General features: G+C 40.6%; 1 pseudogene; it reads right to left on the minus strand.

The window, feature by feature from the left end:
- LOC114374608 overlaps positions 1-15,205 on the minus strand; it is a 52,064-nt pseudogene that overhangs the window by 14,988 nt on the left and 21,871 nt on the right.

Here is a 15,205-nt window from a genome sequence, read left to right on the forward strand (position 1 = left end):
CTACCGTTTGAGGTAGAAGTCCCATCATTAAGGATCTTGGCGGAATCCGGATTAAAGGAATCAGAGTGGGCTCAAACGCGCTATGACCAGCTCAACCTCATTGAAGGAAAGCGTTTAACGGCCATGAGTCATGGGCGCTTGTACCAGCAAAGAATGAAGAATGCATTCGACAAGAAGGTACGCTTGCGCAAGTTCCATGAGGGAGACCTTGTGTTAAAGAAAATGTCCCATACTGTCAAGGACAATTGAGGAAAATGGGCCCCAAACTACGAAGGGCCTTTTGTTGTGAAGAGGGCTTTTTCCATAGGAGCCCTGGTGCTTACTAACATGGATGGCGAAGAGCTACCTTCACCTGTGAACTCTGATGTCGTCAAGCAATATTATGCTTAGAATCTGGGGCAATTAAAGATGCCGCTGCATGTTCTTTATCTTTATGTGTTTTCTGGGTTTCCCCCAGGGATTCCCCGTCTACTGTATCTCTTGTTACAATCTTTCAAAGAAGTAAACGTGGGTTCGAGGCTTTAGTCCTCACATTGGTTTTAAACTTTGCGTTAATTTGTGATCACCTGAGCCCTTCCGCTCAATTCATGGGATGCCCCAAGCGCTTAATTAAAATTGAACCTAAATCAACTTTCACTAAAATTTGCTGCATTTGAAAACATTCATGCATACGCATACGCATGCATATTGTTGTGGTAAAACAGGGGCAGATTAGAAGTTCTCACCCAATAGGTTCCTTGCTACAAGGTCATGACGAAAGATAACAATTGGTACCTCAAAGCCTTACACTAGGGCAATGAGGGGCATCGTGCATGAGCCTCAAGTGAACCTAGGGGCAAATCAAAAGTTCTCACCCATCGATGTTTTTTTTAAAAAATAAAAAAAATAATAATAAAAAAAGGGGACAAACCCTGGAATTTCGATGGATTGGTTAAACATCAAATGGCTCCATTGTCGTCGCTCCAAAATGGTCAAGTGACTAAATCAAAAAGAACATACACTCTGAGGGAGTTCCCGAAGAGATTTGCAAAAAGATAGGATGAGGTTGCATGAATTATCACCTTTTTCAAAAGGACAGTCAATCTGTGTTTTCCAAAAAAAAAAATCAAATCAAAATCAAAATCACAAAATAGGGAAAGAATGTCATGAACATTGTACAACTTTCCATTACATTGCATTGTTTCATATAAAGTCCGCATTTACCCAAATTTCACAACAAAGGTTGCATGCATTTGCATCCCTCAAAATCATGTTAACTACATAGATTCCCTACATCTAAATGTCCAAATCTTTTGAATTTGGGATGACCGGCTCTCTCGATGAGTCGATCTCTTGCTTTCTCATAAGGATGGACCCTCGGGTACTAGTACCCTTGTCTTCAGAGGACTACACGTCCTCGCCAACAGAGGGCTGCACGCCCTCACCTTCAGAGGACTGCGTGTCCTCACTTTCAGAGGATGGCATGTCCTCACCTTCAGAGGGCTACACGCCCTCGCCATCAGAGGACTGCATGTCCTCACCTTCGTAGGGCTACACGCCCTCACTTTCAGAGGACTGCATGTCCTCACCTTCAGAGGGCTACACGCCCTCGCCATTAGAGGACTACATGTCCTCACCTTCAGAGGACTGCATGTCCTTACCTTCGTAGGGCTACACGCCCTCACCTTTAGAAGACCACACGTCCTCACCTTCAGAGGGCTACACGCCCTCGCCATCAGAGGACTGCATGTCCTCACCTTCAGAGGGCTACACGCCCTCGCCATCAGAGGACTACATGTCCTCACCTTCAGAGGGCTACAAGCCCTCGCCATCAGAGGACTGCATGTCCTCACCTTCGTAGGGCTACATGCCCTCACCTTTAGAGGACCACACGTCTTCACCTTCAGAGGGCTACACGCCCTCACCTTGAGAGGACTACACATCCTCGCCAACAGAGGGCTGCACGCCCTCACCTTGAGAGGACTACACGTCCTCGTCAACAGAGGGCTACACGCCCTCACCTTGAAGAGGACTACACGTCCTCGCCAACAGAGGGCTGCACGCCCTCACCTTTAGAGGGCTACGTGTCCTCATTTTCAGTGTGCTCCACATCCGCACCTTAAGAGAATTTAAGGTCCTCTGTCCTTAAATGCTTAACCGAGACTTGCACTCCCGATTAAGGGACCAGTAGTTTCCTTTTAACGGTTCCTGGGCCACCCCCTGATATTGGAGGAGGGCCAACTGTGCGAGTACAACCAGAGAGGGAGGCTATCACACAGCTACTATGCATACCGGGGCAAGATTTCACCCGTGCCGCTGCAAAGAGACGAGTGCGGATCATGCGCACCAACATGACCACTCTTACACAGATATAGATGACATTGCTACTTAGCAACATTCTGCCCAGCGACTGCAATGCCAATCTCCCCCTACAAAAGTATCAGTTGGTCTGTGTCATCCCGACATGGGTAAGTATGCATATGGTTCAATTGATTTCTGATACCATCTATTGTTTGCAGGGATCGCACCCACAAAGACACCCAGTGGACCTGAAGAAGTCCAACAGGGCCCTGGGGTTTCCAGCTCTAGTTACAGGCCTCTGTCGGCCCTACAGGGCGCCCATTCCCCCTAGCAAGTTCATGTCATCGTGGCATAGGTAAGTATGCACCTCCCCCAACTGATTTCTGATGTCATCTATTGTTTGCAGGGATTGTGCCCGCAAGACACCTAGTGGACCCGAAGAAGGCCAACAGGGTCTTGGAGTTGCCAGCTCTAAATACGGGTCTCTGTCAGTTCTAGGGAGTGCCTGTCGCCCCCAGCAAAGTCATTAGGCCCCCCTACCAATCGAGCTTTCATCAAGAAGTATTGCGCCCCCAGGCAGGCGCAGGGCGAAACACCACAGCAGCATTGGGATGGCCGGTAGCGGGCAATAGACACACCGCCACCACCTCTGGAGTTCACCTCAGCTCATCCACAAAAAGGTTAGAGCGTTGCCTACGACACATGGCCGACCAGCAGGCTACCAAGTCCAAAGCCAAAGGTAAGCAAAGTACTAGGTCAGTGACCGACAAGTCATAAGGTGTCCAACTCAAGACGTTAAAGAAGCGCTACTAGGAGGCAACCTAGTACCTTTTAAATTTCTGCTTGCTATTTGATCACCTTTTGTTTCTCAAGTCATATTGGGACACACCTAGTTGCTCATGATCCTAAGAATTTAAATAAAACGAGCACAAGCTCAGAAGGTAGTCATACCTCACAAAATATATGTATGCGTGTTTAGGTAGTGAAAAATACCTTAGATATGCATGTATGTAATTTAGGTAGCAAACAACTACCTCACAAAATATATATATGTATGTTTAGGTAGCAAAATACCTTAGATATGCATGTATGTAATTTAGGTAGCAAACAACTACCTCACAAAATATATATATGTATGTTTAGGTAGCAAGATACCTTAGATATGCATGTATATAGCAAAAATACCTCACAAAAATATACACATGTTTAGGTAGCAAAATACCTCATGAAAAAAAAAACAAACAAAAACAAACAAGAAAAATAAATAAACAAATGAAAAAAAAAAGAGAAAAAAGAAAAGTAAATTGTCTAGCTGAAAAACCAACATGCTTTTGAAAAGAGATGACTTCCAACTTTTCTTTGAAAAAATTCACTGATCATAACTAGTTTTTGAAAAAAAATGTGTATACACTTGAAGGGTGAATGCTGTGAAAATTTTCCCGAACGCCCGAAATGGACTCGAATGAATGCACAAATTGATAAAAGAACATATTTTGGAAACATTGGGTTGACTAAAAATAGAGGAAATGAATCATGAGCCCTAGCATCACATGACCATAAAAATTTGACACTTGAGTGTCCGCATAGGTGCATGCATGACCAGTTTTGCATAAAATTTCCAAATCATCATTTTTGCATTTGTGTCATGGAAATAATGTGGGGCATCCCTTTTATCCTTGAACCAAACCAAACCCTGACATGTATCATGTCTAGCCATTCTACAAGTCTTGAGCCGAAATCCTGACTCACCATAAACCTTGACCCAGGGTGAGAATGTCAATCCTTACCCTCGAAAGCAAAAAAAAGGAAAGAAGGAAAATTTCCAATCAAAGAGAAAGCAAAAAAGAAAAGAAAGGAGATTCCCAATCAAAGAGTGGGAGAAAGAAAAAAGAAAAGAAAGAAAATTCCCAATCAAAGAATGGGAGAAAGAAAGAAAAAGAAAAGGAAGAAGAAGAAGGAAAGAAAGCTCCTGATCAAGGATTGAAAGAAAACAGAAGAAATGTGCAGAAAGGTCTTTGGACCGGACAATATCTGAACCATACAGAATTGTCACCAAATGAACAAAAAGAAGGAAAGGAAACCATGACCTAAAGTGGTCTTCTCCCTTTAATTACCAACCAAAATCATGTGCGCTAGCGACTTCTTCACCCCGCACTAAACAAAAATAGAAAAGGAAAAAAGCCAAAAAAAAAAAATCAAAATCCGAAAAACCCACCAAAAGAACCCGTTTCCAAGGGAAGTCCTATTGATCCATGATCACGCATGTAATCTTTGATTTGATAGGAAATGATTTGTAAAATCAAGTCATGACATATCTATGGTTCGGAATTAGGATAAAAAACTTACCTGTGCGAGATTGATACACTTTGAGTGGATTTCTTCTATTTTTGTCGAACCCAGTGTTTTCTCTAAATGGTCATTTAGAAACGAAATGCTAAACATCCAAAATCTCATTTGTGGTTATGAGAAAATTTCATCAGCATACTCTCCTTCCCCGGTAGACACATTGTTTTTGGTCCGAAAAGCATATGTTGATCTGATTAGTTGGAAGTTTTGTCTCTTTACTAAAGCATGTTCGCGTTTTAGTGGAGAAAACACCGAGACTTTTTCAAGTCTCACAAGTTATCCAGAACTACGTAGGTCTGAGTTCCTCATTGGAGGATACGTAGGAGCAAGAGTCTCGCTTTTGTCGACCACACCACCTTTTGTTACCATGACCCAAGAGCTGGTAGCCCGCGGAGATACCCAAGTGGTTGTCCGCACTTTCAAAACTTTCTGTGCTATCTGTAAGACGAAAAACCTGATAGCACGCAGAGACTAACATCGTCTTCTGCGCCCTTCGTCAATCGCGGCCGACAAGCCCGTTGACACACGGAGATTTACGTCATCTTCCGCGCTCACAAGATCTGTCATACTGAATTTTGAGTCACGCTGACGGGCGAAAATACCCGAGTGGTTATCCGTATAAACATTCTTTTTTGCTGTCTGTAAGACGAAAAGCCTGACAGCACGCAGAGACTAACGTCATCTTCTGCGCCCTTCGTCAATCGCGGCCGACAAGCCCGTTGACACGCGGAGATTTACGTCATCTTTCGCGCTCACAAGATCTGTCATACTGACTTTTGAGTCACGTTGACGGGCGGAAATACCCGAGTGGTTATCCGTATAAACATTCTTTTTGCTATCTGTAAGACGAAAAGCCTGATAGCATGCAGAGACTAACGTCGTCTTCTGTGCCCTTCGTCAATCGCGGCCGACAAGCCCGTTGACACGCGGAGATTTACGTCATCTTCCGCGCTCACAAGATCTGTCATACTGACTTTTGAGTCACACTGACGGGCGGAAATACCCGAGTGGTTATCCGTATAAACATTCTTTTTGCTATCTGTAAGACGAAAAGCCTGATAGCACGCAGAGACTAACGTCGTCTTCTGCGCCCTTGGTCAATCGCGGCCGACAAGCCCGTTGACACGCGGAGATTTACGTCACCTTCCGCGCTCACAAGATCTGTCATACTGACTTTTAAGTCACGCTGACAGGCGGAAATACCCGAGTGGTTATCCGTATAAACTTTCCTTTTGCTATCTGTAAGACGACAAGCCTGATAGCATGCAGAGACTGACATCGTCTTCTGCACCCTTTGTTCCCCCGGGGACAACAAGTCATTTGGATGCGGAGATTTTATGGTCACCCGCGACTCTCGTCAACCGAGAGGAACGAAATTAGTGTCTTATCTTTACTTCCCTTTTATCTCCAATAAAAGACAAGTAAAGAGGGGCAACTGTCATACCCTAATTTCGTCCTGGGACCTTTGCTTGGTGGCATGCAACTTGTGTTTGGTCATTTTGAGGTGCTTGGCACCCATCATTAGGCAATTTGTGAAATTCCGTGACGCGCCGGAAATCAAAAGAAAATATTGATGCACAATCCGTAAGGTTCCGTGACACACAGGAAATCAAAAGAAAGCATCGTTGCACAAATAGTGAGGTTCTGAAACATTCCGTAAGTCAAAAAGGGGATGATTATGTAATCCGCAAGGCTCCGTAACATTACGGAAAGAAAAGAAGTATCGTTACGAAATTCGTAAGTTTCCGTAACTTTACGAAAAAAAGAATCACCAAAAAAAGGGCAGGGGGTGTATTTAGTAAAAATTGGGGTGCAAATAGCAACCAGGCCCACTTGGACCCTCTATTGCTTCTGGAGGAAGCAACCTTGCTCGCCTGGGCGAGCTGGGTGGCAAGCTTCTCCCCCAATTTTCTATAAATAAGGGGAGAAGTGAAGTAGAAAAGGGTTCAGCCCCTTAGGCACTTCTCTCTTTCTCGAAATAACTGAGGAAAATTAGTTCCGTGAAGAAAATCCAAGCCGAGGCGCTTCCGTAACGTTTCCGTGAGTGATTTCGCAAAGGTTTTCGACCGTTCTTCAACGTTCTTCATTCGTTCTTCATCGTTCTTCAGTCTTCAACGGGTAAGTACCTCAAACCAAGCTTTTTAATTCATTCTATGTACCCGTGGTGGTCCACATTTGGTTTCATGTATTTTTATTCTCATTTTCATTTACTTTTTATACCCCCTTTTGACGTGCTTAAGCCATTTATTTAAGTCATTTCTCGCTTAATCTAAAAATAAAATAAATTTCCACCGATCGTTTGAATTGTAATATCCGTTAGTTTCGATTAAAATGAATTCCGACCGTTCGGCCGTGCCGTAACCATTTTGGAAATAAAAAAAAGAGGTAAAATAATAATATAATAATCAAAAAATATCTTTTAGTAAAATAAAGCGGAAAATCAATCGGACGTTTTCTCTTTGGGATTTCTCATTCTTAATTGAATTGACTAATAACTAAAGTGAAACTAAGGCTAAAATCAACTCGCCTAGTCAAGCTCGTCCACAAAAAATAGGATTTTGAAAGTTTATCATTTCAGTTTCTTACCAAGTAAAATGGATCATTTTTAAGGTCCAATGCCTTAAAATGATCACCTTCCAAGTAAAAAGAATCACTTGATTCACACATAAAAAAGAATTACGTAGGTCTGATTTTCTCATCCCAATTGAGGAATACGTAGGAGCAAAGGGAAATACCCTTGTCGACCACAAAAAGAGAAAAAATATAAAAAGGATATAAAAGATATAAGGACATAAAAGGGGACGTAAAAATCAAAGTCATGTTTGCACATTCAATTAAAGGCTGTCGTCCCTTGTGACGGGCGTGTGGGGTGTTAATACCTTCCCCGCGCGTAATACAACTCCCGAGCCTTTCACTTAAAAGTTCGTAGATCGCGTCTTTTCCGGTTTTTCCGACGTTTTCCTCAAATAAACGTTGGTGGCGACTCCGCGCATATTCCTTTCATGGAACACGCATCCCGCGAGTCTCGCGTCGCCCTCCCGCCGAAGGGTAGGTTGCGACAGTTAGGAATGTGATAACTCACTCTCCGTGTTCTATTTGTATTTGGATCCTGTGATGATCTTGAACTTTGTGTTTGTGGGAGCAAATGGTTTGGTGGATGGCTATGGAAAACCTCATGCTAGAGGATATTGGAGCCTAATGTTCTAATAGGATATGACAATAGGGCATAGGTTTCTATATTAATTGCATGAAGTCTTGGATGACCTTGTTTTGAGTTGAGATGATTTTATTGTTTATTTGAACAAATTCTATTATGATGTTAGAAAAGTGAATGTGAGCCTTTCACCCTTTTGAAATGTTTTTATTTAAATGTGTTTTAAAACTTTTAATTAATTTCGCATTTCTATTCCTTTTATTATTAGTACATATATGTGCGGGGAAGAGGATGTCACAAACTATGATATAAATCCATAAATTGGCACAAAATAATTATAATGCCCAAACACCTACCTTAACATTAGATACATTAGGTGCATCTGAACTTTGCCCAAGGTAGAACTTATAAAATCTCATTCTCAAATGCAGCTCTACCTTCCTCACTTATTTCTTGAATGGCTTTTTTTCGAGCTTCCCTTGTCTAAGGGAGACAAAGTAAGTAAAAATGCATAAAGTAACAACACAATTTAGGCAGAACCAAAAGTAAAAGTACCTCTCTATTAGCTTTCTTTGCTTCATGTAATTTTTCTTTGACAAATTCTTGAAACAATAAAATGATCACCTTAATTGCTACTTGAAAGAGTTGGTATACTTGAATCGATTATTGATTTCCAATTACTCAATACCTTAAAGGTGTCTTTTTTATTTTCCGATAACTTCTCCTCCTCTATGAGCTTATCAGTGTACTCCTGTGGAACATAGAATAATTTTATAAATGAGAACTTTGTCAACTATTATATATTATATTCTTTTTAGATATTCTTTACTTTATCATCTCTATTAGGAGGTTCAGTGTGAAGAAACAATATAACACGGATAAAGTATTGGCACCCCCCACCCCCCTCCCCCCTCTTTGTGTTCTTACAATCCCCATCACTCAATGGAGATATGTCTAGATTCTTAAGAATTCAATAACATGTCTGCTTACTGAAAGCAGACAATGGTAAATGGACAATGACAAACCAAAGAAACAATAAAGTTCTTGAAAAAGAATGCCAAGCTTGATAGTAATTTTTAGTGTATCATTTTAACTTATAAGTACTATACTAATTAAATTTTAAAATAAAACTAAATAAAATTGTCGCAACCTACCCTTTGGCGGGAGGGCGACGTGTGACTCGCGGGAGCATCTTCCAAGGAAGGAAAACGCGCGGAGTCGCCACCAACGTTTATTTGAGGAAAACGTCAGAAAAATCGGAAAAGACGTGGTCTACGAACTTTAAGTGAAAGGTTCGGGAGTTGTATTTACGCACGGGGAAGGTATTAGCACCCCACACGTATGTCACAAGAGACGGCAGCCTTTAATCAAATGTGCAAATATGACTTCAATTTATGTTATCTTCCCCTTTTTTATGTCATTTTGTGTTTTTATGCTTTTTGTGCTTTTTGTATTTTTTATCTTTTTGTGGTCGACGAGGGTGTTTCCCTTGCTCCTACGTATTCCTCAATTGTGATAAAGAAATCAGACCTACGTAGTTCTTTGAGAACCAAACGTCGGTTAAATTGTTTTTATCTTTTTTTGCAAAATATGTTTTTATTGAATGAAAGGTCATTTAAGGCGTTGGACCATTAAATAATCTTTCAATTCTTTTGAAAGGAGAGAAAACATTAAGGTATTGGACCATTAATGATCTCTTGTTATTTTTGAAAGAGGTAATAAAACTACGTGTTGATTTTAGGCTTTTTAGAAATCTATGTTCAAACAATAAAGGCGGAAAAAACCATTTTAAGGCGTTGGACCTTAAAAATGGCTTTTTAGGTGATGACAAAAGTTTGATTTATGAATTGATTTTAGCCTTAGTTTCACTTTGGTTATTAGTCAACTCGATTAAGAAAGAAAAATCCCAAAGAAAAACGTCTGATTGATTTTTTTGATTATTTTACTAAAAGAAATTTTTTTATTATTATATTATTATTTTGCCTCTTTTTTGGTTTTAAATGTGGTTACGGCATGACCGAACGGTCGGATTTCATTTTAACAGAAATTAAAAGATGTTACAATACGAATGATCGGTGGAAATTTATTTTATTTTTTATTAGGCGAGAAAATTACTTAAATAAATGACTAAGGGTACATAGAATGAATTGAAAAGTTCGATTTCGGAAACTTACCGGTTGAAGACCGAAGAACGACGAAGAACGGTGGAAAATCTTCGTGAAATCACCCACGGAAACGCCTCGGAAGCGCCTCGGCTTGGATTTTCTTCACGGAGAATAGTTTTCTCACTAATTTTAAGTGATTCTCAGATACCTGGAGGGTTGAACATTTTTGTTCTTCCCTCCTTCCCTTATTTATAGGGAAAAGAGGGAGAAGCTTGCCACCCAACTTGCCCAGGCGAGCTAGGTTGCTTCCTCTAGAAGGCACCGCGGAACTTCCTGGAAGGCCCAAGTGGGTCTGGTTGCTATTTGCACCCCCTTATTTACTAAATACACCCCTACCTTTTTTTTGCTGATTTTTTTTCCGTAACGTTACGGAACTTTACAAATTTCACAACGATACTCGTTTTCTTTCCGTAATGTTATGGAACCTTACGAATTACGTAATCATCCCTTTTTTTGGCTTCCGGAATGTTACGAAACTTCACGAATTGTGCATTAACACTTTCTTTTGACTTCCGGCATGTCACGGAACTTTACAGATTGTGCAACAATGCTTTCTTTTGACTTCCGGCATGTCACGGAACTTCACGGATTTCCTAATGATGGGTGCCAAGTATCTCGAAGTGGTGAAACGAGGGTCGCATCCCAACAAACAGATGGTCCCCGAACAAAATTAGGGTATGACAGTTGCCCCTATTTACTTGTCTTTTATTGGAGATAAAAGGGAAGTAAAGATAAGACACTAATTTCGTTCGAGCGAAACACCATTCGGCCGGTGAATCTCCCCGCCAGCGGAACCTGCAAAAATTTTGAAAGTGATAAGTACCGACACATCATCCTTGTGGAAGCAAAGCTTCATGATGAATCAACAATGATTCAAAGGTGTTTTGATGATAACAATGATGACAACAAAAGATGATGACAAAGGTGATAAACAAAAAGCTCAAAAGATCAAAGAACAACTCAAGTGAATCAAAGAACATCTCAAGTAAATCAAGAACAAGTCAAGAGTTCAAGAATCAAGGAGAATTCAAGACTCAAGAAGAAAGCCTAGAATCAAGAATCAAGACTCAAGATCTCAAGAATCAAGATCAACATTCAAGACTCAAGATTCAAGAATGAAGAAAAGACTCAATCAAGATAAGTATTAAAAAGTTTTTTCAAAACTTTGAATAGCACATGAGTTTTTGACAAAACCTTTACCAAAGAGATTTTTACTCTCTAGTAATCGATTACCATATTGTTGTAATCGATTACCAGTAGCAAAATGAGTTTGAAAAAGTTTTCAAACTGAATTTACAACGTTCCAAATATTTTCAAAAGGTTGTAATCGATTACAATGTTTTGGTAATCAATTACCAATGCCCTTGAACGTTGAAATTCAAATTTAAATGTGAAGAGTCACATCCTTTCACTCAAAATCTTTGTGTAATCGATTACCAGTGACTGTTTCTGAAAAATCTAAAGATGTAACTCTTCAAAAAGGTTTTGACTTTTTCAAATGGGTTTTAAGTTTTTCTAAAAGTTATAACTCTTCTGAATGGCCTTCTTGACCAGACATGAAGAGTCTATAAAAGCAAGGCTTTGTTTTGCTTTTTCAATAAATATTTCTAACAACAATCTTGAATACTTTTGCTTTTCCAATCAATCCTTTGCAATCCTTGAAATCTCTTTGAAGTTCTTCTTCTTCTTCTTTGTACCAAAAGCTTTCTGAAGTTTTCTGGTTTTCTAAACCTTGAAAACTTGTGTTATTCATCTTTTCATTATCTTCTCCCTTTGCCAAAAAGAATTCGCCAAGGACTAACCGCGTGAATTCTTTATGTGTCTCTCTTCTCTCTTTTCCAAAAGAACAAGGGACTAACCGCCTAAATTCTTTTATGTCTCCCTTCTCCCTTGTCAAAGAATTCAAAACGACACAGTCTGAGAATTCTTTTGATTCTTCCCATTCCCTAATATAAAAGCGTTCAAAGGTTTAACCGCCTGAGAATTCTTTTGTATCCCCATTCACAAAGTATCAAAGGTGTAACAGCCTGAGATCTTTGTCTTAACACATTGGAGGGTACATCCTTTGTGGTACAAGTAGAGGGTACATTTACTTGGGTTTGACTGAGAACAAGAGAGGGTACATCTCTTGTGGATCAGTTCTAGTGGAGGGTACATGCACTAGGGTTTCAAAGAGAACAAGGGAGGGTACATCCCTTGTGGATCTTTGCTTGTAAAAGGATTTTTACAAGGTTGAAAGAAATCCCAAGGACCACAGGTCGCTTGGGGACTGGAGGTAGGCACGGGTTGTTGTCGAACCAGTATAAAAACTCTTGTGTGTTTGTTTCCTTCTTCCCTACTCTTTTACTTTTCGTTGTGCATTTAATTTCTGCTTTTACTTTCTGTTAAGTTTCTCTTCTACTCCTCATTCTCTTAACAATTTAGTGAAAGCCTTAAAAGAGTAATTTTTTAATTAGTAAAGGTTTAGTAATAATTAATTCAACCCCCCATTCTTAATTATTCTGAGGCCACTCGATCCAACAATCCTGATACTGTCAAATTCGTTCCTCTTGGTTGACACATGGCGCAAAATGACCATAAGTTCTCTTTGCGCGTTTATCACTCGACTTGCGAAATCTGAATGACAAAGGGCGTAGAATGACCATAATTTGTCTCTGTGTGTTTATCACTCGACTCGCTGCTCCTGAATGACAAAGGGCGCAGAATGACCATAATCTGTCTCTGTGCGTTTATCACTCATCGAGTCTTACAGATAGCAAAAGCGTGCGGATGACCATAGTTTGTCTCCGCATGTCATCGGGCCCGCCGCCTCTTGATGACAAAGGTAAAAAAGTGCAGGACCAAATGGTTCCCTGCATGTCATCGGGTCCGCCGCCTCTGTATGACAAAGGTGAAAAAGTGCGGGACCAAATGGTTCCCAGTATGTCATCGAGCCCACCGCCTCTGGACGACAAAAGGTGAAAAAGTGCGGGACCAAATGGTTCCCTGCATGTCATCGGGCCCGCCGCCTCTGGATGACAAAGGTAAAAAAAGCGCAGGACCAAATGGTTCCCCGCATGTCATCGGTCCCGCTGCCTCTGGATGACAAAGGTGAAAAAAGTGCGGGACCAAATGGTTCCCCGCATGTCATCAGGCCCACCGCCTCTAGATGACAAAGGTGAAAAATGTGTGGGACCAAATGATTTCCCGCATGTCATCGGGTCCGCCGCCTCTGGATGACAAAGGTGCAGATGACCGTAATTGTCTTTACGTGCCATCGGACACGACTGTGTCTGAATGGCGAAAAGGTGAGCGGAATGACCATAATTTGTCTCCGCATGTCATCGGGACCACCGCCTCTGGATGACAAAAGACGCAGAATGACCATAATTTGTCTCTGTGTGCCATCAGACACGACTGTGTCTGAATGGCAAAAGGTGAGCGGAATGACCATAATTTGTCTCCGCATGTCATCGGGCCCGCCGCCTCTGGATGACAAAAGACGTAGAATGACCATAATTTGTCTCTGCATGCCATCAGACACGACTGTGTCTGAATGGCGAAAAGGTGAGCGGAATGACCATAATTTGTCTTCGCATGTCACATGACCCCAGGGTCAGTATGACAGAGATTGTGGGGCGGCCGACAAAAGCGAGGCTCTTGCTCCTACGTATCCTCAATGAGGAACTCATACCTACATAGTTCTGGATAACTTGTAAGACTAAAATAGTCTCGGTGTTTTCTTTACTAAAATGCGAACATGCTTTAGTAAAGAGACAAAACTTCCAACTAATCAGAGCAACATATGCTTTTTGGATGAAAAACAATGTGTCTACCGGGGAAGGAGAGTATGCTGATGAAATCTTCTCATATCCATAAATGAGATTTTGGATGTTAGCATTTCGTTTCTAAATGACCATTTAGAGGAAAGACTGGGCTCAACAAAAATTGAAGAAAATCACTCAAAGTGTATCAATCTCACACAGGTAAGTATTTCATCCTAATTCCGAACCATAGATATGTCATGACTTTATTTTGCAAATCATTTCCTATCAAATCAAAGATTACATGCATGATCATGGATCAATAGGACTTTTTCTTAGGAATGGTTTGTTTTCTTGTGGGCAATGCGGCTTTGAGTGTTCTTACCTTTTCCTTTCCTGTTTTTGTTTAGTGCGGGGCGAGAAAGTCGCTAGCGCACAGGATTTTGGTTGACAATCAAAGGGAAAGGACCACTTTAAGTCGTGGTTTCCTTTCTTTTTCTTGTTTATTTGGTGACAATTCTGTATTGTTAAGATATTGTTTGGTCCAAAGACCTTTTTGTATATTTCTTTTGTTTTCTTCCGATGTTTGATCGGGAATTTTCTTTCCTTTTTTTGCTTTCTCCCCCTCTTTTGATTGGGAATTTTCTTTCTTTGTTTTCTTCCGAGGGCAAGGATTGACATTCTCATCCTGGATCGAGGCTTATGATAAGTTGGGATTTTGGGCTCAAGGCTTGTAGAAAGACTGGACATGATAAATGTCAGGGTGTGGGTTTGGCCAGCGGTCCAGGGATAAAAGGGATGTCCCACATTATTTCCATGATACACATGCAACAATGATGATTAGGAAATTTTATGCAAAATTGGTCATGCATGCACCTACGTGGACACTCAAGCATCAAACTTTTATGGTCATGTGATACTAGGGCTCATGATTCATTTTCTCTATTTTAGTCTGTTGGACAAGTGGCCTCAAATATCTTAAAAAGGGGGGGTTGAATTAAGATATTACAACTTATTTCCCCAATTAAAATTCTATTTCACTTTCTATTCAAGTTATAAATTCCCTTAATAATGAATTTCTTAAATATTGATTCAAATAGAACAATTTGAATATGAATATAAAGCAATAATAAATAAAGGAGTTTAAGGGAAGAGAAAATGCAAACTCAGATTTATACTGGTTCGGCCACACCCTTATGCCTACGTTTAGTCCCCAAGCAACCCGCTTGAGAGTTCCACTATCTAGTAAATTCCTTTTACAAGTTCTAAACACACAAGGACAACCCTTCCTTTGTGTTTAGAATTCTTTCACAACAAAAGACCCTCGGTCTCTTAATCCCTTTTCAGAATGAAGAAGAAGAGAAGAAGAAATCTCTCTTGAAAGAGATAGATTTGAACAATTTGAGCACTCAAATAATTCCATATTGAATCACAAGTAATTTGGCCAAGGAATTTGTAAGAGGATAAAACGATTTTGCTTTATAAGAGGATAAGACCTTTTTGTTCTGAAAAAATCT

Source organism: Glycine soja, chromosome 2 (assembly GCF_004193775.1).
Source record: "Glycine soja cultivar W05 chromosome 2, ASM419377v2, whole genome shotgun sequence".
Classification (NCBI taxonomy): domain Eukaryota; kingdom Viridiplantae; phylum Streptophyta; class Magnoliopsida; order Fabales; family Fabaceae; genus Glycine; species Glycine soja.